The sequence below is a fragment of the Neltuma alba genome, unplaced genomic scaffold (assembly GCF_004799145.2).
Source record: "Neltuma alba isolate B1F8T4 unplaced genomic scaffold, ASM479914v2 tig00010095_pilon, whole genome shotgun sequence".
Taxonomy (NCBI): Eukaryota; Viridiplantae; Streptophyta; class Magnoliopsida; order Fabales; family Fabaceae; genus Neltuma; species Neltuma alba.
This window is the reverse complement of record NW_021635049.1, coordinates 326,065-350,902: the sequence shown is the minus strand read 5'-3', so window position 1 is coordinate 350,902 and position 24,838 is coordinate 326,065.

The following is a 24,838-nucleotide window of genomic DNA, read 5'->3' as shown; positions in this document are numbered from 1 at the left end:
TGCACAGTGAACAATAATTTCTGTAAATCAGCGTACGTTTTTATGAGCTCAAGACCATCTAATGTGGTCCAAAATAATTCTAAATGGACTCTAAGTATTATATAAGTAAGGTGTAATATCTTTGGTATCAGAACAGAGGTTATGGTATAGGAAGAAAGAACTATTTGCAAGGATTTAGAAAAGTCCAGTTCAAGTCAGAGCTAGTAATGGCATACTAGCTATGGTCCAACTAAGGTTATGGATTGGAGGTGAATGCTCTAGGAAAAATAAGTATTGTGGATTACTAAAGAGGTGATGTTTGAGTCCTTAATTAGAAAGAAAATCATAAGCTAAGGAAGGTCACCACTGTTTAAAGATAAAGAGACTTCCCTTTTAGAGAAAAAAAGGATATTGGCTTATAAGTCAGATAGAGGTATGAGTTTGAACCCTAGCAGAAAGGGTCAAGTGGCAACCTAAGTTAGATACAGTTAGTATAGCATTGATATGAGGTTAAGGCAGCACGATCAAAGTAGCTATCTTTGATTCCTAAATGGATATAAAAAGCTAGAAAGAGCTAAAGATAGCTTTCTTCCTGTTAATGATCCCTAAGGATAGAGAAAACCAAAAGTGCTAATTGTAACATCCCAAAATTTCTAACCTAGAAATAGGGAAATATGTCATACCCTGATATCTTTAGTATGATTAATGAAATATTTAGGGCTGACCAAGGCCAGGTGAGATAAAAGATAGATAAACAGCATAACAATTGAAGTGAGAACTGAAAAAGGACCAAATTGTCATTTTTAAAATGATTGGTCTACAAAGGGCATTATCGTAATTAGTGTCCAGAAATCCTAAAAATTTCCAGTAAATCATGGAAAATAGAATTAATGCTGTAGAATGGTATTTGAGGTCTAGAAAGTAAATACAGGTTGAAAATAATTTATTCAAAATTATTTTAATTATTAATATTCTGGCTAAATTAAGAAAAATTAGCCAATATTAATTTTTAAAAATACTTAGAGATCTCAAAAAATTATGAAACATTAAAGGAAATTCATTTAGGAATTATGGAAATTTATAAAATTATTTTCAACCCTAAATGATGAGGAGGTTAGCTTTAATTGAATTTAAAGCTAAATTAATATTGGTAGATTTTCTGTTTTTACAGAAATGACAATTTAAGGAGTTATAGAGGGAGAAAAATTATGAAATTAATCAGGAAATACCCCTTTACTGAGACATAATTAATGGTGAGCTGATATAAGAATTTTGAGATACTAGAATTTTTCAGCTATCAGATAAAATAAACCAGTACTATATTAAGACTCAGTGGACTGTCTGGACATCAGGGGTGATAAAATTTCCTACAGATGAACAAGGACACATGTCACGCCTAAATTGGCCAAGAAAAGAAAAAAGAAAATAAAAAGAAAAAGAAAAAGAAAATAATAAATCAAGATAGGTTAAAACCTAATTAGGTTTAAGTAAGATAATTAGGGTTAAGTCATCTTCCGTAGGATTGTGACATGTGGCAAACATGGTTCATTGGATGGCTAGGATTCAACCATCTACTTTTGAAAAGTCAAAAGTTTCTAGAAGGTTGATTAGCCAAGTTAATCAAGGGATTAAGAGAGTAAACCTTGATTAGAGCCTAATTAATCTTAATGGATAAGAAGAGATGACATAAGCCCTAATGACTCATCATCCAAGTGTCAACATATTAAGCTACCTAGCCTAAGATTTGTACATGTGGAAAGAGGTAAAAATTGGAGGGCTAAGATTAAGTCTTATGCAAGAAGGGCATATGTAGAATTAGTGAAATATGAAGCCTATAAATACCCCCTCACATGTTCATTTCATGCAAGACCTTTCAAGTAGGAAACCTCTTGCAAGTTTTCGTGTAGAGAGAGAAAGAGGAGAATTCTAGTGAGAGAAAGTCATATGGAAGCAAGGTAAGCTTCTAAAACTCTTCCATTTCAAGTTATAATGATGGTATGTTAGTTTTAGGCTATTTTAATGATGGTAGAAAGTCATTTTCCTAAGGGGAAAGTGCTGCCCAAATTTTATCAAAATGATAGGGAATGGTTTAGATGAAGATTAAGCATGGTTAAAGGTTAAAGATTAAGTGGTTACATGTTAGTTTGGTTGAAAATCCTTTTCCCTACAAATATATATATGGTTCGGCCAAGCTAAGTCAATGGGAAGGGATTGGATTTTCATAAAACTAATATGATAAATGGATTCTACATGAAAAATTATGTAGGAAAGGCCCAAGAAAGTTCAAGAATCAAAGCTAGAAAAATAAACCCTAAAAATCAAGAAAAAGGGGTTTTAAAGGGTTATGTTAAGTTGTGAAGTTGCAATGATACTTAATGTTGTGTCATTGATTGCCTAATAGGCTATACATAACAAAGGGGCAAAGATCTAGTCAAGAGGAAAGAGTTCAAAAGGAAGGAAAGCATTCAAGGTAGCTTTTGCAATTCATTATATTAGAGTGTTACCTTACTTTGTATGATTATGGCTATGTGTTTTGCTAATCTGTTATGCTATGAGGTGGATGAGAATGTTATGTTATATGATGTTGCCTCCATGCAAATTATGCCTTGGCTTATGCTATGTTGAGTGCTATGAATGTTTATAATGATATGTCCTTGCCATAGCATGAACATAAAGTTAAAGTATGCATGCATGTAGCTTGATTTACAATGTATTGTGTGACCTTGATAATGTATGCAATTGCTACTAAGATTCCCCAAGAATCTTACCCCAATATTTAACAAACCCTAGGGCCTTCAACATCCAAGGGCAAAGGAAAGGAGTTGGCTCTTACTTGAAGAGGTAGTAAGCCATAGTAACTTTATATGGCTTTGAACCTTTCTATTTTGGAGGAATGTAATATGAAGCATGCTTTATGTTTCCAATAGTATGATTAAGGTTAGAGGTATACAAGCATGAGTAGAATAGTCCAAGCATGATTAGAAATAGCTAATATAGCTAAGGAGAGTATGCTATGATGTTAAGTGGTCAATTAAGTTAAGTTACCCTTCCAAAGGGGGTAAAAAGTCAACTAAAAGGGATTAAAGTTTGACCATTGACCATTTGAGTAAACGAGTGAGTTAGGTTTTGAAATTTGGCGAGCAAAGAGATCTTATTTTTCTCTTTAAAAGCAGGGGTAGTTCGCCTGATTCTGATAACCGAGCAGAAAGTTTTGCCTTTCCAAAGTTAGGCAAAAATCAAGTAAAATCCGAAAATGACCAAATGAACAGTAACTTTTTCAAAGAAAATTGGGCTCGAATTCCAAGGAAATCAGTCCAGAAACTATTTTTCCTCAAAATTTTATCCAAAGAGCTTTCCGTAGAACTTGGAATCACTCAATTTCAATTTTTCTACAATTAGTTATGAATTTTCGAAGTTTGTCACATTTTAAGGTGACAATGAATAGTAACCCGTAAATGAAAATTTTCAAACTTGATTTTTCATCATTTGTAGCCTTTATAAGTGATTCCAAATGCTTCTGCAAGATAAGTTATTTGGTATAAACATAAGGTGTTACACTAATGGCCTAGAGATGTGAGCCAGACACTTCCTCAATTGGCTGAAAGGAAGTAGTTGACTTAGTTGGGATTGTCACACCCAGTAATATGACATTTAGGAATAGGGATATTCCTAAATAATTAAGGGTCAAAAATGACAAGGAGAAATAGAAGAATTTTGATGGAAAATAATTATTATAATTTTTCAAGCCAATTATGAAAAGTTTGACTAATTAAGGAAAATTAGTCAAGAATAATTATGGAAAAATATTTCCAAGTCTCAGAAGATTAAGGAAAAATAAGGACAATATTCCTTGAGAATTATATGGGATTATAAAATTAGTTTTATGACCAAATTGCCCTTAGAGAAATTACAATTCAAGGTCCTTTATTTGGAAAATTCCAAATAAATATTTTTAAGGAGAATAAAATCCCAAGAAAATTCCTATGATATCCCAAGGAATTATAAGAGATTATGGAATCCCAAGAATAAAATCCCAATTCCTTTGAAAAGTGGAAAAATCACTAAAGAGAAGGAAAATAGTTTTCCTTTTTATTTAATTATTGAGAAATTAAATTTGAGACAAAGAGGGCAATTTGGGAAGATAAAAATGAGGAGAATAATTTATGGATCTGACAGAAAATAATTACAGAGGCCAGAGCACTGTAATTATAGAAAAGAATTAAACCCGGAGTAAAAGTGCACCGATAAAGTGTTAACCAAAGTCTTGCACTTTACTTGGCCCACAAGTTGCCACTTGTCAAGCCTTTAATGGATGGTAATTAAAGCTTTTCAAGTGTCAAGCTACCAATAGAGAGGATCTTGACTTTGGAATTTAATTACATTATGATTTAAGTTAATTAAGAGAGAGGATTAAGACTAAGTAGGCTTTTGACACATGGCATAACATTAATGATGACTGGTGGGATATTTTGTGTGCATTGAATGAGCTCATCCTTCCCCCTAAATCTGATCAATGTTTTGGCCAAGCAAGAAGAAAAGGGAAAAGAGAGAGTCCAAGGGAGAACCAAGGAGAAAGACTTCAACTTTAAGCATACAAGTGAGATCCAAGGCAAGTTTTTGGTTTTAAAGTTGTTCCTTGCCTTGTTTGCTTGAGTTGTATGGTTGAAATTTCTGGTTCTCTTCCTCTTTGAGTGCTAGCCGAAATGCTTCTTATGTAGGGAAGGGAGTTTTGTTGTTAGCTCTTGCTAGAACACTTCAAAGTATGGTAGATCCTAGTGGTTACAAGAGTTTGTAAGTTGATTTTGAAGTGTTTTCTTTGCTATGTTGCTTGAGACCCATTTCGGCCAAGGCACGATCTAAACCCTAGGATGAGGTTTTCAAAGTTTTGAGACTTCCATTGTGTTCAAAATGGAAAATAGTGTAGGGCAAACCTAAAGAACAGGTATTGGAAGCCATAGAATCAAAGTTACAATTTTTGGATTTTGAACCCTAATGGTTCGGTCAAGCTGAAACTGAAAGAAGAAAATTTATTTTGTTAAATCCAAGTAGATATTTGGAATCTACATGAAAAACCATGTAGGAAAAGGTCAAGATGGAATTTTTAGGGTTTATGGAAACTAACTCTAAAAATTCAAGAACAAAGATGGAAGCTTTAAGGGGTTTAGGAGTTCCTTGAGTTATGTTATTGATTCTTATGTGGAATGGTTGATGATTCTTGCTGCCATTTTTTTTGTGGATTGCCATACTAGGGTTTGGCATTTGTGGAAGCAAGAAAGGAGAACAAGAAAATCAAAGAGCATTGAATTAAGGTAGTAAGATTTAATTGACCTTAATGTTGAGTGTTGCATTGATTGCTATGCAATTTCATGTGCTATCATGTGGTTGAACTAAATGATGATGATGATGATGATTGTATAGCTATACTCCTTGCTTTATGTGCCTTGGCTATTGCATGTTAGAGTGCTACATGTATGAGGTAAAGTACTTCCTTATTAATAGCAAAAGGTTGAAATGCTTGTAATTGATGCATGTTAATGTTTTGGTTGATTGATCTTGCTACTGAGATTTCTTAAAATCTCATGCCCCAAATATAATCTAACATTTTAGGACCTAAAACTCCCAAGAGCAAGCTGCAAATTGAGGCTAAATTATGGTGTCACACCATTAAAAATTCATGGACATTTGGTTATGTATAAATATCAATGGTTGGTGCTGTAATTCCTAAGCAGGACGTCAGTTTAGAGCCACATTTTATTTGGTTACCGAACGAATTCCTACACAAAATTTGGTATGCTTAAAGTTCATGTCCTGAGATTCAGATTGATAGGTAGCACACTAAAAATGGCCAACTACACGTTTTGTAATGATTTTTCAAAGTTAAGGTTCAGGATCTGGAAAAAGGATTTTTGCCAAATGGACAGAGGTGAATTTCACAAAAACCTGATACCTTTTCAAATGGAATTGGTTCATAAGATTATTTTTCCTTGAAAAATAATTCAAAGAGCTTTTTATATAATTTTGAACCACTCCATTTCAATTTTTTTAGATTAAGTTATGAATTTTTGATATTGGGCTAGAAAACTGGATTTTTACCCGATGAACAGTAAAAAAATCTGAAAATCAGCATTTTTCATGGATTTTTGAGCCCAAGACCATCTAATGTGGTCTAAAATGGTTTTAATTAAACCCTAAGTGGATCTGATAGTAAGGTGTGACAGGGATCACGATAAGGCTAGGACATGGGAGTCCTTTAGGCAGCGGACAATGCTACAATAAACGAAGCTACGTAAGACTAGCAGAAGTTAAGAGAAATTATGTTTCGTCATGTTGAACCAAGAGAATTGGTGGCGATGAATGAATACATAAGTGATTACCAAAGGAAGTGGTGGCTTTCATCACGATGAATAGTGATTTTAGTCATGACAAATAGAGACAGTGACTCTCAGATGTTGAGGTGGTATCTCGGCAAGACTCGAAAGAGTATAAGAGTAAGACTAGTAGAGATTAGAATAAGAGCGAGGTAGCCACTGTTTAAGAGCTATCAGATTCCCCCTCAAGAGCAAGAGCAATGATAAGGAGTTGAACAAGATAGTTAGGGGTTGAGTCTGTACACCACTACGAGGGTGTAGTGGCCACCTAAGCTGGACAGACTCTTAAAGCCTTATTAAAGTTGAGGCATCATGATAGAGTAGCTATCTCAAGTCCCTGAATAGATAAATAGGAACTTAGAGATAGTGAAGTCAAGATAGATAGCCCTAGTGGAGTTCTTGGGGATCAAGAAGAAGAGAAAGAGATGAGAATGAGACAGATCACTATACAGGGAACTAGTATTATGAGGTTGGCATGTTCTCTATAATGTTAAGAGATACTCAGTCACTTGGGGTTAGGTTGAGAGGCACCCTTCACAGGGGATATGGTCTTGGCTGCGGGTCTTCCTAGAGAAAGTGGGGAACTAGTCCTCCGAGACAGAATTGGCACCACTCTAGACAGAGCCAAATATCCTATCTGAGCAAGAAAAGGGAGCAGCCAAGACAAGGCAAGCGGAGTTGACTTCACCCCAATGGAAGCATGACTAGCCAAGAACAAAGCTAGAGTTCAATGTCCCTGAGCTTAACAAAGAAGGGCAAGCAGAAAGAAGAGAACCTCATAAGTCCTCTCCCTATGACTTCTAGAATTAGTTGCGAACAGGATGAGAGGCTCCCTTTTTAGGAATAAGATGTCTGGATGGCATGCTACAAACAAGGCAACCAGTAAGAGCTTGTACTCCTTGCATTGAAGTGCCGGGCATTATGTATGTTAGAGTATGCTCCTACTGCAAAGTGAAGTAGAGGAAAGAGAAGTTACATAAGTCCTCTCCTTGTACCATTCTAAATTAAAGTAGCTAAGAACTGTAAGAGCAACTAGAGGAGTAAGAAAACTCCTAAGGTAGATTGGCTTAGGCACCTAAAGAAGCAGATAGGTGGCCTGGAGAATTGAATGAGACCTAGGAGAATGATATTGGTTATTGGAATAGTCTTGGGGAATGATTAGTCAAGTTACCAACTAAGTGCAGGTGACTTATTTTATTACTCAACCCTATGGTCAAAGTCTCCCAGAGATCTTAAGATGGCTCAGATAGATGATAGTATTCGAGGGTTACTATGGATCCTGAAGAGGCTTGGATCTATGTCACTAATTAACAAGAGAATAAACAAGTTGCATGTAGTGCATTAGCATCCATCTAGCATGATTAATATGGCATTGTTTGCTATTGAGATTCTCCTAAATCTCACCCCCTCCCTAACTAACCATTTAGGTCAATCAATGATGAGCAATGATGGCATAAGAAGCAAGGAGAACAAAGTAGAGAATTATTGATGTTAATGAATGAGTTTATGTTCAATGTATAATTCTCCTATGTTGTAAATTATGTTTATGGATTCCTTGATGCAATTTATGTGCATAGAATGCTTATGGCATGTATGAAAATGTATGAGCGTGAATGGGAAAGAGTAAACCCAAGTTATGTATGCCAAAGAAATAAAAAGAATTAAAGCAAGCAAAGGAGAAAGGATAAAACGTAGGTCATAGAGCAGTTAGTTTCGAGCTTCAGTTTGACCTATCAAATGAACGAGTTAAGCTATAAAATTTGACAGACTTATAGTACACATCTTAAGCTTTAAAATGAGAGGTATATCCCTCAATTGAATTTGTACACAAGTAGATATGAATTTCTAAAGTTGAGGCACAAAATCTAGAAGTTTCAGATTTTACCAAGTGAATAGTAATCTTTATCCAATAAATTGTACAAATTGGGCAAGGATAAGTCCAATTGGATATTTTTCCTTTAAAGAGCATTAAAATAGCTTTCTGTAGAATTTTGGAACACCCGCATACAATTTTTTTTAGAATTAGTTATGATTTTTTAAAGTTGGACCTGTATTCTGAAAAATGTGCAGTGAACAGTAAGTTTAGTAAATCAGCATCTAGTTATGTTTTTATAAGCTCAATACCATCCAATGTGGTCCAAAATGATTCTAAATGGACTCTAAGGTATTATATAAGTAAGGTGTGATAGGTTAGGTGCTTGGGCTTGTGTTTGGGTAAGAAGGGTTTCGAAATGAATGCCTCTATCATATTTACAAAATATTAGTCCATCAAGCCTTGGTTAAGAATTAAAACAAGTTCTAGAGAGATATAAAATCAAGTAGACACACACAAGCAAAAGATTTCAAGCCTAAATATCCTTCCAACAAGGTTAGCATCTTGATTATTCAACCTCAAGGTTTGAAAACACATAGTGCTACTTTTAAAGCATACCCTCACTTACTTCTCGTTGAAAACATTGAAGATGAAATTAGCTGAAACCAACTATCATTTAAAAACATGGATGGTTTTCTAAAAGCACATGTAAGACCTTGAATCTTCTGAAATTTCTAAAACACAGAAGTATTAAGAATCTAATTTGGGAGAATTGTTAAAGCGAGGGAATTCAAGCCAGTGAAATTGCGAAGCAAAAAGGGGTTTGAAAAAGCAAAAAGTTTTTTTTGGGTAAAAGTAAAGGGTTTCGCTGCGGCGAAAGGTGACCGAGAGGGGGAAAATTGGAAACAAGGTGGACTTCACCGTGGCGAAACCATAAGTTAGCCGCGGCGAAGTATGGTCGAAAAGAAAAAAGTGAAATCTGGAGCACTTTGCTGCAGTAAAACCACAAGATGGTTGCGGCAAAGGTAGATAGAAACGGGGAAAAAGATGACAAAATGCAATACAATTTCAAATTTTCCTAAAAACTAAGTTCAAAACTTCAAGGATAACACATAAATGACTTTTCCAAAAGCACTTAAGTGGCCAAAAAATGATGCATGAAGTAGCTTTTGCTGAAATCCAACATAGAAGTCCCTCCCCCACACTTAAACAAAACGTTGTCCTCAATGTTGAAAAATGTAAAACACAAACTAATCACAAAATGAACCGGAAGCTGTGAAGTCCAATTTGAATTGAAGCACAACACGTTGAATTCACAAAAGGGAGAGAAAAGAGTGACTAAGTTCAGATAAAACATAGAGGTTATGTAGGATGAAGTATAAGGGAGCAGTAGGAACAAACACAAAGATAGCAGCAGAGGAACAAGGCTATCAATAGCCAACCAATTAAATCATGGCATCCACAACAGGCTAGTGCAATCTAAGGAAAACAGTAGCAGAAAAGTTTAACCAAGTATCTAGCAAACTCCAACTTAAAACATAAAGACTGAAACAACAAGCATCAATATAAACAAAGAAAACTAAGAATACATAGCAGGGTTATCAGCCCCAGACCTAGAAGTTCCTGCTCTAGAAGTGCCTACTCTGCTCTGTGGCTCATCTTCATCGAAGGGAAGTTGGAAGTTCAAGCGCTCAACAATCAGGGCATCCATATGACTGTGGTAGCACTGGTCTTTATCATAACGAGCGTCTCTGTCCTTTTGACACTTCATATCCTGAAGGAGTGTGACACGTAGCTAGTGGATATCCTCAACAAGTCTGTCAATATCTCTACGAAGTGGGAAGAAAATTGGGCCTGTTCAAGACTTGAGTGATGACGAAGAGATGGATGAGGAGATTGAAAATTGAGAGCCCTCTAAAGAGATCAGAGAGCTCTAAGGAGATGGAACTGTCTTAGAGGGAGTTTACCCCAAAGCTTGTCAGTAAGGAGAACAAACAAAAATATGAGATAAGAACTCATAAAGCTTTTAGCAATGAGGGTAAGGAGGTAAACATTAATGAACTTCCTTTTCCTCATTCTTACTTGAAAAATGTGAAAATCGCTAATGAAAAGCAAGATAATGAGTTGCTTGAAACATTTAGAAAAGTTAAAGTGAACATACCCTTACTTGAACTTATTAAAAAAATCCCTAAGCATGCCAAGGTTTTAAAAGAGTTGTTCACATATAAGAGGAAATTTAAACCTAATGAAAGAGTTTAGTTGCCCTCTAGTGTGTCTGCTTTATTTAAACCATAACTCCCAATTAAATGTCAAGACCCTGGTTCCTTCACTATACCTTGTATTGTAGGTAGGACCACCATTCCTAAGGCTTTACTTGATCTACGTGTTGCCATTATTGTTATGCCTAGGTTAATATGTGAGTCCTTACAAATTAGAAGTCTTAAACCTACCACTATGATGCTACAGTTAGCTGATAGGATTGTCAGGTACCCACATGGCTTCTTAGAGGATATCCTAGTGAAAGTCATAGATTTAGTAATCCTTACTGACTTTTATGTCTTGGATATGCCTAATGAACAAGGTAAGGATGAGACTTTGATTTTGGGTAGACCTTTTCCAAGAACCATGAAACATCCTTCTTTTAACCCCTCGGAGTATGTATTTAGAAGTGTTATGGTTCAAGGGATTCACAAAACAAGCCCGTAGATTGACAATTTGCAATTGGTTCTTGAGTTACTGTTCACTGATTCCATTCCAGATTTTTAGTCCAAATTTGAAAAATCATAACTAATTCTACAAAAATTGTATAGAGGTGGTTCAAATTTCTACTTGAAGCTATTTCAATGCTCTTTAAGGAAAAAATATCAAACTAGATTTATATCAAGCCAATTTGTACAGTTTAATCCATAAAGGTCACTGTTCATTTGGTAAATTCTGAAACATCCAAATTTCTTGCCTCAATTTTGGAAATTCGTATCTCTTAGTATACACATCCAATTGAGGTGATCTAACTCTCATTTTAAAGCTTGGGATGTGTACTATATGTTTGAAAAATTTTGTGACTTAATTCATTCATGTGATAGGTCAAAGTGGAGCTGGAATTTGACTGCTCTAGGACCTACGTTTTATCCCTTAACCAAATCTTACTTTAATTCTTTTTATTATTTTGGCATGCATAACTTGGCCTTATTCTTTTCCATTCATTCTCATACATTTCTATTTATGCCATAAACATTCTAAACAAATACATTGCATTATTGACATTCATATACATAATTTACTTAATAGGAGAATTATACATAAATCCTTAACCAATCATTAACATCAGTAATTTTCCACTTTCTTCTCCTTCCTTCTCATGTTCTCCCTTATGCAATCATTGTCTATCATTGATTGACCTAAATGGTTGGTTAGGAAGGGGTAAGAATTGGAAGAATCTCAGTAGCAAACAATAACCACCTAAACATACATGGCAAGCTTGGCATTTATAACATGCTTGCAACCTAAGATCTTTATAACATAATGTTATGTTTGGAAATCATCATGCCTTTATCATAAAACACATAGGCCTATGGCATATTTCAAACACATTCACAATCACCACACATGATTTCATAAAATCATATAAACATGAAAACATGTCATATACGTAAGCAAATACCAAGCACATAAGAGTAGGGTAAAGTTTGCTACCTTGCACCATAAGTTTTCTCTTGTTCTTAACTTGCTCCTTAAGCTTCCTAACCATCTAGCTTTTGACCTCTTACAAATTGATTTTGAGTAGCTTTATCAAAATCAAAAGCAAATTGTGCAAAACCTTCTAATTCTGCGAGAACGCAAGAAAAAATGTTGTGAACTCCCCCAAGAAAAAATAGCGGTAAGTGATAAGAGGGTAGCTTTTTTCTTGGGGTAGTAATTGCAAACTCAACCCTAGGTGCAATAGAAGCAAGCCTTCCCATTGCTATTTTATATATTCCATTCCGTGCTCTAGATACTAGCACCAGAACAGGGGAATATATGTTATACCACGGAATTGATCAATAACATTACCAAAGCTTATGGGGGTGTATCCGTATTTGGAGGGGTCGCAGTGACCGGGCCCGGGTGACTGTTTACTAAAAACATAGGTCTCCATAATCCAAACCTTCTCTTGGATGTCTTAAGGCCCTAATCACATCCACAAGGGTCACATTACTCACTAGGATCAAGAACTACATAATGTGGAAGACTTATGCCCTTAAACTTAATATTTTTTCCTTAATTTATAATGTAGTGTTCTAGCTTTGTAAAAATTGTTTCCTTAGGTCAATTTTACACAATTTTCCCCCAAGGAATCTAAATATGAGCTTAGATTCATCAAAATCTAACTCCTTTCCCTAGTTCTCAGCCAAAACCAAAATTTACCACTTAAATTTTAGTTTTAATTCCAATGCTTCCAATTTCATTCTTTCATCTTATTCCTACACAATTTTTCATTTTAAACACATTGGAAGCATTAAAATCATCAGAGTTGTAACACCTCATGTTTAAATCAATTAACTTTCCTTGCAGAAGCATTTGGAATCACTTTTGAAGGTTACAATTGATGAAAAATCAAGTTTGAAAATTTTCACTTAAGGGTTACTATTCATTGTCACCTTAAAATGTGACAAACTTCAAAAATTCGTAACTAATTGTAGAAAAATTGAAATTGAGTGATTCCAAGTTCTACAGAAAGCTCTTTGGATAAAATTTTGAGGAAAAATAGTTTCTGAACTGATTGCCTTGAAATTCGAGCTCAATTTCCTTTGAAAATGTTACTGTTCATTTGGTCATTTTCGGATTTTACTGTATTTTTGCCTAACTTTGGAAAGGCACAACTTTCTGCCCAGTTATCGGAATCGGGCAAACTACCCCTCATTTTAAAGAGAAACATCAGATCTCTTTGGTTGCCAAATCTTATGACCTAACTCACTCGTTTGATAGGTCAAACTGGAGCTACAAACTCACTGCTCCAGGCCCTACGTCTTATCCCTTAACATCTCTTTAATTCTTTTTATTTTTTCGGCATACATAACATGGCCTTACTCTTTCCCATTCATGCTCATACACTTTCATTCATGCCATAAATATTATAATTAAATACATGGCATCATTGGCATCCATAACATAGTTCACAAAATAGTAGAATTATACATTTATCAACAGTCTCATCCATTAACAAGAATAATTCTCCGCTTACTTCTCCTTCCTTCTCATGCCATTATTGCCCATCATTGATTGACCTAAATGGTTGGTTAGGGAGGGGTGAGATTCAGGGGAATCTCAGTAGCAAACACTACCCATAAGCATGCAAGGCATAATGCACATGCATGACATGTTATAACATTAACACATGAATGCCATGGAAAGTAAGCTAAAGCATTTCATGCTTCCATAACATATTGCCAAGGCAAAACATAACATAAAATTGCAAACATAACTTTGCAAACATTTCATCATAGCTTAGTCACATCATGGCAACCCAATCACATCATGCAAGCATACATATCAAGCACACAGTATAGGTAAGTTCACTACCTTGTAACATGGCTTTCCCCTTGCTTTTCCTTTGATTCCCTTGTCTTTTCAACCATGTGGACATTCGGTCAACATCACCAAACATCCTCTTGGATGTTCCAAAGGTCCTAAACATAGTCACATTGATCATACAATCCGTTAGGACCACTAGATTACATAAAGTTCAAGACTAGCTTTCTTGAACCTCAACCCTTTCTCTTAGTCTTAGGGTTTTCTTTCCAACTTTTCTAACATAAATCTTATCATTTCCCATCCTTAAGATCCATTTCTTGTCAATTAGGACCACTTTAGATGGCCTTAGATTCAAGAATTCCAAATCTGGAAATTTTGCTTCGCGGGTACTGTTCACACAGAATTTCCAGAATTTTTGCTCAACTTTGAAAATTCATAATTAATTCTAGAAAACTCCAAATTGAGTGCTTCCAAGTCTCACTGAAAGCTCCTTAAGTTAACTTTAAAGGAAAAATAGTTTCAAGAGCCAATTCTACACCGAACAGTACCGGAAATGTACGGAACTCGAAACTCTTCCAAAAGTTCAACACTGTTTCCAGATTTCAAACCCTAACTTTGAAAAATCACCATAAATCGTACACATATCCAAATGAAGTTTTCTACCTATGGATTTAAAGCTCACAGAGTGTACTTTAAGCATACAAAATTTCAGAATCAGATACGCACAGTAACTAATCCGAAATAGGCATAAAATCAGGTGCTATAACCATCACATACCTTGTTTTAGAGTTTGATCTGGCTTGGAACCACTTGGCCTTTCTTTCTCCCTCTTCTTTCTCTTTCTAGAAACCATTTTTCAAGAGCTTTCCCATGGATTCCTTATGCTTGGACGAAATGGTAGGGAGGGGAGGGGGTATTTATAGAAAAACAGACTGAATCTGGACCATTGATCTTAAAAATACGTGGCTCGATCCGGACCGTCCATTTTCTCTTTTGATCTTACGATGACAAGTGTCCTATGACATCATGCTTACCTCATCATGAGGACATCATGCTTACATCATCAAGCCACATGTCTTTAATCCAACCGCACATGTGTCTTGCATCCGACCGTACATGTGTCTTCCATCTAGCCGTACACGTAATATTTTCTTTTTCTCATCTAACCGTACACTTGTCACTTTTATGTCCTTTCATCATTTATGGCATTAAAATAGAGAGAAAATAAATGAAAAATTCGTGCAAAAATATCTCCTTAATTATTTCTCCACTTATCAAGCCAATCTTGCATCGTAACGGGTATTTTTCGGGTCCTGACTTACCCTATACTACCGGGACAACTTCTTCTTAAAATTCTGGCCAATAAAAGGTACATATATGGTGCCATCTTAGAGGAGCATAGATGAAAATAATTAGCTCTACTGACAGGCTACTTGACCTTACTGAGTCACGCAGTAGAGATTTCACTATAACGGGTAGACAAAAGACTGTCTAAAATATTCCCGTACTGCGTTTTGATTTTTATGCTGTCCATAAATATCTTCTGGTGACTCAGCATGATGACTCATAGGTGTCATGATTACGCTTGCTGACTCAGCATCGTCATGATGGCTCTTAGATATTTTCTTTGGTTTTGTCTCCTATTTAGGGGACAAAATTATTTAATATTTGACTGGAGCATTTTATTCAATCCAGAGCTCCAAAAATTCATCCAAAAATATCATAAAATTCCTCATGTTCTAGAGAAAATCTGTGAATTTTCTCAGATCATAACTCAACCTGTAGCCCTACTTAAAAATCATTCTTTAAAATGCCCTTTTTCGGTACAACTGGCTTTTAAGTATTCTTAAAGTCATTTTACTGGTCTTCTGGGGATGAGACTAATTTTATAATTTTCTACAGTCTCTTAGATCATACATCGTCATTTTATCATAATTTTCTGAGGTTTCCTTATGACTCAAACAAAGTCTACATCTCAAATTGAGCCATAAACTTATAAATTCCTTTTAAGTTACCTTAGGGGTATTTTCGTCATCTCTCTTCACAAAAGAGCCTTAGAATATTATTTCCCATTTTTTGGGATTTTCTTACAATTTTCTAAGTACTTTCCATTTTTACCCCTGATGGCCGTAACTTTCTGAATTTACGGTTTTACCCCTGCTTAGGCTCAACCCCATAAAACCATCTCTTTGAGGCTTCTAACTTAACCTTTGGTCTGTATCTAGCCTCATTTTTCTTTCTGGGCCTTTGAGACTTTACTGGAGCCTCTAACCTTGATTACACTTTAGCCCCTTAAAACCTTCACTTTGCAGTTTAGTCCCTGAAACTGCTTTAACTTCCTTTCTCATCTTTAGGACCTCTACTAAAAAGGGGTCTGGTAGCCTATCTCATTCAGGCTATTTCTGATACTTCTAGGCCTAAAAATCAGGATGTTACAAGAGTCACATTCGAGGCATAAGAACCAATCAGATCATGGCATCCTCCTTAGTTCTAAAGTCATGAAATTCAATTAATACAAAGCTAGAACCACTTGATTCTTATTCCTTTCAAGCCTTTAAACATTATTCTAATATCAATTTCATCTTCCCTTTAACTTAGAAATTTCATGCAGTATATTCCCTTAGGGTTTCAAGCTCCTAAACACCATCAAAATCCATAACCAAGCTCAACAATAACAAGGGTAGTGAAAACTACATCAAAAACTATTAACATACCTTATTTTAGAGCTTGATCTTGTATAGGATAACTTGGCATTTCTCTCCCCTTCTTCTTTCTCTCTCTATAATTCATTTTGTAAGAGTTTTCCCAAGGTTTCAAGAGCCTTAGAAGAAATAAGGGGAAGGGAGGGGGTATTTATAGAAAACAAGATTGAATCTTGGCCGTTGATCTTAAAAATATGTGGCTTAATCTTGACCGTTTATTTTCTCTTTTTATTTTGTGATGACATGTATCCTATGACATCATGCTTACATCATCAAGCTACACGTCTTTAATCTAACTGTACACGTGTCTTGCATCCAACCGTACACGTGTCATTCATCTAACCGTACACTTGTCTCTTCCATGCCCCTTCATCATTATCACATTAAAACAGGGAGAGAATTAATATAAAATTCATGCAAATTATAGCCTTTTGGTATTTCTCTACCTATTTTGCCATTATGTATTGTATCGGGTACTTTTTCAGGTCCTGACTTATCCTGCACTACTGGGACATGTTCTGGTACCATTTTCTTACCTCAATTAAGTACATATATGGTGCCATCTTAGAGAAGTATAGAAGAAAATAATTAGCTTCACTGACAGGCTACTTAGCCTTACTGACTCACACAGTAGAAATTTCACTATAACAAGTAGACAAAAGACTGTATAAAACGTACCCGTACTACGTTCTCATTTTTATGCTGTCCATAAATATCTCCTGCTAACTCAGCATACTGACTCAGAGGTATCATGATTGCACTTGGCGACTCAACATGTTGACTCAACACCATTATGGTGGCCTTTAGATATTTTCCTTGGTTTTGTCTTCTATTTAGAGGACAAAATTATTTAATATTTGACCAGAGCATTTATTCAATCCAGAGCTCCAAAAATTCATCCAAAAATATCATAAAATTCCTTGACTTCTAGAGAAAATTTGTGAATTTTCTCGGGCCACAACTCAACCTGTAGCTATTTCTTGAATTTCCTGTATAACGCCCTTTTTCGGCGTAACTGGGTTTTAAATAATCTTAAAGGCATTCCGTTGAACTTCTGGGGATGAGACTAATTTTATAATTTTTTGTAGTCTCTTGACTTATGAATTCCCATTTTTACTTACATTTTTTAGGCTTCTTCATGGCTCAAATAATTAAATCTAGTTTTATACCCCAAAACAAGTCATAATCTTTAAAATTTCTTTAAAGTCAATCCAAGGGCATTTTTGTTATTTTCCTTTATATATAGGCCTTAACATGCCATTTCCCATTTTTTGGGATTTTTCTGGAATTTTCGGGCATAATTTTCATTTTTGCCCTTACTAGCCTGAAACTTCAAAAAATTACAATTTTACCCCTGGTTTAGCTTAACCCCATAATTCACTTCCTTGAAGCCTTCAACATAATCTTTGGCCTACATTTACCTCTATTTCTCTTTCTTGAGCCTTGAGACTTCACTAGAGTCTCTAACTCTTTTTCCTTAGTCCTTGAAAACTTTCCTTTTGCAATTTAGTTCCTAAGAATCCCTATGTTCCTCCAAGAAACCTCTGGGACTTCTGGCAAAAAGGGTATGGTAGTCTGCCCATTTCAGGCTAATTTTGATACTTCTAGGCCCAAAATTCAAGATGTGACAATGTACAAATACTAACATTGACATGCAGAAGGGTTCTATCACTATGTTTGCTGAGGATAAATTTTGCTTATTTCAATATGTATGAACAAATGAAACAACCGTATGAAGATTATTCTATGCGTGATGTTAATTTGGTTTATGGGTTGTTCATTGATGAGCCTCATAATGATAAAGATATGCATGTTTCATCCCCTACTTCTTATGCTGTTTTTATCAATGATACACCCGAGATGTTTACTATTGATCCCCATGAGCAGGAGAAAGGCCTTATTTCTGATGTTAATGTGGGTGTTAGTAGGGCTGAAAAGACTTCTAAGGAAAAGAAGTGCTTTAACCTTTTTAGGAAGCTGCGTGGGCTGAATATTGTGCATGGACCAGCTACAATTCCAGTGGCTATCCAATTTGCCGTTTCTATACCTTCAGCTGAACAAATTAATCATGAAATAGTAGTTACTGCTACAGATAGCAAGAAGGTGGATCCTAAGGAGAAACAATGCAGGAAACCCTCCACCACTTTCCCTCTCCTCTCAATTGGGTGCTACAAAATGATGGATCTATTACCTGAAGATCCATCCATATCGATCCCTGAGGAGGCTGGCGAAATTAAAGTCGGTGTTGAAGTGTGGGGTCTTCTATCCCTTAATCACACACCAGAGGCTGAGAACTAGGCCAAACTAATTGGACCCTTTGAAGTTATATCCACATGCTAGCATAGAAAGCTTATCATGAAGGACACTAAAGGCCGATTCTTTCAAGTCAAAATGAGCACCTTTGGTTCTTCTAGGAGAGCTATCAGCCTCCATAACATCTTAGGTCGTTTCTTTCCTTCACTTGTTTACTTACTTTTTCCCTGTGATTGCTTGTGACATGTTTTGGGTGCATTAGTTTGTTGAGCAAGTATGGGGGAGGAACTACTCTAGTAGGAAAAGTAGCTTAGTTTTTGCTTGGTTTAGTAGTTTTTCAATTCAAATAATATCTTCTTTAGTTCTGTCTCTTGGTTTTTTGCTGCTGTGCTTAATTACCTTGATGATTTATATAACTTCAAGCGTAGGGGAAGATTGCTACTATTGATTATGTTGTGCTTTCTTGCCTTGAGCTTAATTAGGGCTGAGTAATCGGTTAATCAATTCGGTTAGTGTCAATAACCGAATAACCAAAATGATCACAATTAAGAAACTGAACCAAAACCGAACACAGTAAACTAATCGAACCAAAATAACCAAAATATATTTGGTTTGGTTAGTGGGCTTATTCGGTTATTAGGCCTTTTTTTCCTCAAATATTATTCTAGTCCAGGTATGTACAAGAAGTCTAAATAGTGGGAATTAATGATTTTTGGGGCTCTTTTTGTACAAAGAATTTGGATATTTGACCTACGTCCAGTCCTCAGAACACCTCTGAATATTCCACTATGCTCTAAGATTGATCGGGCTCTTGGTGCCGTAGTATAGTGATTGATACTCTCAATCACTCCCCCTTACTACCCGTAAGGTTACAATCCCACTCAAGAGTCCACACTCTTGAGTTTCACACAAAACGTGATTAATAATGATGGATACAACCTCTCTTACAGAGTGAATAAATGATAATCACTGAAGCTCGGTATATGAAAGAACAAAGTATTGAATGTAACAGTAAATGATCAATAGAGGGTAGCTCGCGTATTCAATCTGTTCATTTAATGCTTCTTCGTGCCTTTTTAGTTGAGGTAGTTTAGTAACTGTTAGATAGAAGAGCTTCTAGCCCTTGAGAGTCCGGTTGCATGTTTTCCCAGTTGTAAGTTTCCGCCATTAATGCTTCTGAAAAGTTAGGTTACAGGCTACTTGGATAACCGTTGGAGAGCCGTTAGGTTTTTCTTCGTAATCTGCAATAATACATTAGTTCAATAAGTTTTTCTTTGCAGAGTAATATCAAAAGCAGAACTGAACAAATGATAAAATGAACATTCATAGTTTACAAGTAGAATCAATCAGTTGTTAAATGTGCTGAGCACTAACTAGACATGCTTGATCGAAGTACTGATCGATTACTGGTTGATCGATCAGGTTATCGATTATTCAGAGTAAGAGCTTTTGAAGCAGATAACTAAGTTTATCGATCAAGTGATGGATTACTGATTTATTGATCAAGTGATCGATAAAATGAAACAGTGACTTTATATTGATATGCAGAGAAGAAGAAGATCAAGGTTGCTTTTGATTTTAAATCTCTTTAAATAGAGAATTAAGATAAACATAAAGGCTAAGAAAAGCTCGAATGAAATAGATGATAAATTTTGACAAACATTGTGACTGGTTGAAGTTTAGACCGAAATCGCTCCATGATCGAACAAGTGATCGAACACTTATTGATCGATCAGGTTATCGATAAACAAAGTGTTATAGAACAGAATTTAAAACAATAATTTTCAAACACATTATCGATAAATAGATGATGGATAACCTTATCGATAAACAATAAGCAAAAGTATATTCAGTGAAAACACATGCTATGTAGGTTAATCGAATAGGTGATCGATTAATGAATGATCGATCAAGTGATCGATAAAGAGGTTTAATCCTGTAAAGTCAAAGAACTGATTTTCGATCACGTTATGTGAAAAACAAGTTAGACATGTAAGTGCGATGATCGATCATATTATCGATAATCTGATTATCGATCTGGTGATCGAAAAACCATGATTTAAGAGCGATGTACCGATGATCGATCAGATGATCGATAATTTGCTGATCGATCAGGTGATCGATAATCTACTGAAATAAGTACATGCAGAGAGTGTTATGAAGCAATGTTCGATCATATTATCGATAAATGACTGATCGATAAAGTGATCGATAAATGGTGACTAAGGCAAAACATAGAATGAGTAGAGCACATTACCATTTATCTGTCTTCTCATCGATAATCTGTTTATCGATCATGTTATTGATAAATGCCTATCAGATTTGTATCCCTTTATCTGACTAATGTTCGATCATCTTGATTATCGATCAAGTGATTGATAATTTACTTCAGACTTTTATACAAAACTAAGTTAACAATGATCGATCAATTGATCGATCAACACATTATCTAACAAGTTATCGGTCAAAGTTTCTGCTAAGTTACTTGATTGTACAGAGATATTATCTATTAGCTTATCGATAAGTCCTTGATCGATCGATCAATCAACATACTGAAACACAAATTTCTTACTTTGTTATCATCAAAACCTTAATCCTAACAGATAGTGGGATAGTTTTAGGCCACCTAATCTCCCAAAAGGGGATTGAGGTTGATAAGGCTAAAATTGAAGTTATTTTCTCACTTCCTTACCCCACCTATCTTAAAGATTTAAGATCTTTCTTAGGGCATGCAGGGTTTTACTAGCAATTTATTAAAGATTTTAGTAAAGTCACCGTACCACTTTCTACTTTGTTAAAAAAAGATGTAGAATTTAACTTTGATGACAATTGTAGACATGCCTTTGATACTCTTAAATCTATGCTTGTTTCACCTCTAATTTTAACTGCACCTAACTGGGATTTACACTTTGAACTATCATGTGATGCTTCTAATTTTGCAATGGGTGCTATGGTTGGTCAAAAGGAGGAGAAGCAATCCAGAGTCATAGCTTATGCCTCTAAAACACTTGATCCAGCTCAAGTCAACTATACCACCACCGAGAAGGAGATGTTTGCTATTGTGTTTGCGTTAGATAAGTTTAGGCAATATCTAATCAATTCTCAAGTGGTTGTGTTTACAGATCATGCAGCTGTCCACTATCTACTCAAGAAGCCACAATCCAAGCCAAGATTGAGAAGGTGGGCTTTCCTTCTGCAAGAGTTCGATATTGAGATAAAAGATCGAGCCGGGGTAGTGAATCAAGTAGCCGATCACCTAAGTAGGCTACCAGAGGACACAAGGGGAGTAGACTCTTCTGAACTCACTTGTGATTCTTTTCCTGATTCCGCTTTATGTGCTTTGGTTGTGAAAGAGCTTGGTATGCTGATATTGTCAATTATCTCATGACTGGACCCAACCCTCCTTTTATGTCTAGATTTCAGGCACAGAAGCTTCGAAGCGAGTCCCAACACTACATATGGGATGCACCTCATCTGTGGAGAATGTGTAGTGATCAAGTTATTAGAAAATGTATGCCAAATGAAGATTTCGAGCCTATCATTTCAGCTTGCCATTCCATGGTTTATGGGGGTCATTTTAATATAAGGAGAACATCTAGAAAAGTCTTAGATTTTGGATTTTATTGGCCAACTCTTTTTAAAGACTTTTTTGCATTTTATCGGTCCTGTGACAAATGTCAACGTTTTGGAGGGTTAGGAAAAAGGCATGAGATGCCTCAACAGCCTTTATTGTTTTGTGAAATCTTTGATGTTTGGGATATTGATTTCATGGGACCCTTTCCTTCATCCTTTGGTTTTGTATATATTTTGTTAGCTGTAGATTATGTGTCCAAATGGATAGAAGTGATACCTTCTAGAAAAGATGATGCCTAAGCTGTTTCAAAATTTCTTAAATCAAACATTTTCTGTAGGTATAGGATCCCTAAGGCTGTAGTGAGTGACAGGGGTACACATTTCTGTAATAAGATTGTAGATAATCTGTTTTCAAAATTTGGTGTCACTCATAAAGTCTCCACTACCTACCACTCCCAAACCAATGGTCAAGCTGAAATTTCAAATAGAGAGGTGAAGCACATACTGGAAAAGATAGTAAAGCCTTTCAAGAAAGACTAGAGTTTACATTTGGAAGAAGCATTGTGGGCTTACCGGACAGCATACAAATCACCTATTGGCATGTCCCCTTACCGCTTGGTCTTTGGGAAAGCTTGCCATTTACCAGTATTGCTCGAGCACAAGGCCTATTGGGCAGTCAAGCTGTAACATCCCAAAATTTCTAACCTAGAAATAAGAAAATATGTCATACCCTAATATCTTTAACATGATTAATGAAAGATTTAGGGTCAACCAAGGCCAGGCGAGATAGAAGATAGATAAACAGCACAACATTGAAGTGAGAACTGAAAAAGGACCAAATTGTCATTTTTAAAATGATTGGTCTATAAAGGGCATTATCATAATTAGTGTCCAGAAATCCTAAAAATTTCCAGTAAATCATGGAAAATAGAATTAATGCCGTAGAACAGTATTTGAGGTCTAGAAAGTAAATACAGGTTGAAAATAATTTATTAAAAAATTATTTTAATTAGTAATATTCTGGCTAAATTAAGGAAAATTAGCCAATATTAATTATTAAAAATATCTACAGATCTCAGAAAATTATGAAAATTTAAATGAAATTCATTTAGGAGTTATGAAAATTTATAAAATTATTTCCAACCCTAAAAGATGAGGAGGTTAGCTTTAATTGAATTTAGAGTTAAATTAATATCGGTGGATTATTTGTTTTTACAGAAACGGCAATTTAAGGAGTTATAGAGGGAGAAAAATTATGAAATTAATCAGAAAAGTTCCCTTTACTAAGATATAATTAATGGTGAGCTGACATAAGAATTTTGAGATACTAGAATTTTTTAGCTATCAAATAAAATAAACCAGTACTATATTAAGACTCAGTTGATTGTCAGGACAACAGGGGTGATAAAATTTCCTACAGATTTCCAAGGACACATGTCACGCCCAAATTGGCCAAGAAAGGGAAAAATAAAATAAAAAGAAAAAGGAAAAGAAAATAATAAATCAAGTTAGATTAAAATCTAATTAGGGATAAGTAAGATGATTAAGGTTAAGCTATCTTCCATAAGATCTTGACACATGGCAAACATAGTTCATTGGATGGCTAGGATTTAACCATCTATCTTTGAAAAGTCAAAAGCTTCTAAAAGGGTAATTAGCTAAGTTAATCAAGGAATTAAGAGAGTTAATCTTGATTAAAGCCTAATTAATCTTAATGGATAAGAAGAGATGACATAAGTCCTAATGACTCATCATCCAAGTGTCAACATACTAAGCCATATAGCCTAAGATTTGTACATTTGGAAAGAGGTAAAAATTGGAGGGCTAAGATTAAGTCTTATGCAAGAAGGGCATATGTGGAATTAGTGAAATTTGAAGCCTATAAATACCCCCTCCCCTATGTTCATTTCGTGCAAGACCAAATGAGTGGGGAACCTCTTGCAAAATTTCATTTAGAGAGAGAAAGAGAAGAGCTCTAGTGAGAGGAAGTCATTTGGAATCAAGGTAAGCTTCTACAATCTTCTATTTCAAGTTATAATAATGATATATTAGTTTTGGGCTATTTTAATAATGATGGAAAGTCATTTTTCTAAGGGGAAGTGCTGCCCAAATTTCCTCAAAATGAATAGGAAGAGTTTAGGTTATGTATGGTTAAGATTAAGCATGGTTAAAAGTTAAGGATTAAGTAATCACGTGTTAGTTTGGTTGAAAATCCTTTTTCCCATAATTATATATATGGTTCGGCCAAGTCAAGTTCAATGGGAAGGGATTGGATTTTCATAAAACTAATATGATAAATGGATTCTATATGAAAAATTATATAGGAAAGGCCCAAGAAAGTTCAAGAATCAAAGCTAGAAAAATAAACCCTAAGAATCAAGAAAAAGGGGTTTAAGGGGTTATGTTAAGTTGTGAAGTTGCAATGATAATTAATGTTGTGTCATTGGTTGCCTAATAGGCTATACACAACAAAGGGACAAAGATCTAGTCAAGAGGAAAAAGTTCAAGAGGGAGGAAAGCAATTAAGATAGCTTTGCAATTCATTATATTAGAGTGTCACCTTACTTTGTATGATTATGGCTATGTGTTTTGCTAACCTGTTATGCTATGAGGTGGATGAGAATGTTACGTTATATGAT